Source organism: Suricata suricatta, chromosome 5 (assembly GCF_006229205.1).
Source record: "Suricata suricatta isolate VVHF042 chromosome 5, meerkat_22Aug2017_6uvM2_HiC, whole genome shotgun sequence".
Classification (NCBI taxonomy): Eukaryota; Metazoa; Chordata; class Mammalia; order Carnivora; family Herpestidae; genus Suricata; species Suricata suricatta.
In genome coordinates this window covers 149,235,292-149,236,509 of record NC_043704.1, presented here as the reverse complement: position 1 = coordinate 149,236,509, position 1,218 = coordinate 149,235,292, and positions in this window count along the sequence as shown.

Here is a 1,218-nt window from a genome sequence, read left to right as displayed (position 1 = left end):
CAAAACAAATAAAACAAATCAAGACTCATAGATACAGAAAACAGATCAGTGGATGCCAGAGGGGAGGGGGCTTGGCGGGCTGCAGTGAGTGAAGGGGACTGAGAAGCACAAACTTCCAGTTATAAAGTAAATAAGACACGGGGATGGAAGGTAGAGCATGGGTCATAGAGTCAATAATATTAACTCTGTAAGGTGAAAGATAGTAATTAGACTTATGTAGGGATCCTTTTGCAATGTATACAAATGTATCACTCTGCTGTACATTTGAAACTAATATAATATGTCAATTATACCTCAATATTAATTTTAAAAGAACATGAAAAAAACCTCAAGGATTTTCATTTCAAGATATAGATACATCTACTCTTCTGCTTCTCCATGGTCCCCAGGAACAACAGAAATATATACTCTGAAAAGAATGAGACTAGGAACTAAGAGAATCTGCCAGAAATTCTGAATATAAGACGGAGGGAGCATAAAGTCTAGCACATCTCCTGACACAAACGCAGGTCCTTCCAAAGAAGCCTCGGAGAGAGGCCAATGTCAGACGCAGCCCCACAAAAGGAAAGGATTGGTTGGGCTAGAGAGTCATCACCACTGTGAAGGTATTAAAAACCTGCCTTTAGGAAAGCGAGGGCCACAGGGAGCCCTTTCTCATGCCACCTTGTAACAGAGTGACTGCAAGGTTCTACTCTTGCGCTAAACCAGTGACCTGCCCTTTCGAGAAAACACGAAGCCATCTGGGAGAGCTCTTTGTGTGGGGTTGCAGGCCCAAGAGGGAAGTGAAGCCCACGGTCACGCCAGACTCCTACGAAAGCGTTGGAGGCCGGAGTGATGTCGACAAGATGGTGAAACAGACAGGCCAGATCTTGTTCGGTCCCAGAAGACTTTATGAGGACTCCAGAAACCAGTTAGGAAGTTGCAATGCCCTGGGCGAGCACACAGTCAAGAACAGCCATGTTGAAATCTGTAAGAAAAGCCACTGGATTTCACCTATGACAGGTCTTCTCCACGCTGATATAACCCAGCGTAATTGGGAGGAAATATCCAGTTTGTGGTTCCTCCCCCAGGAGAGGAGATGAGTCCAAGAGAATGTACATCCAATGTTCCAGCTTCTCAGGCGACTACCCCAGGGACTGATTTCTATCTCAGGAGACCAGAGTGCTGGAGAGGATAGGGGAGTTTTGAATGCCTGGGGCCACCAGGACAACCCAAGCT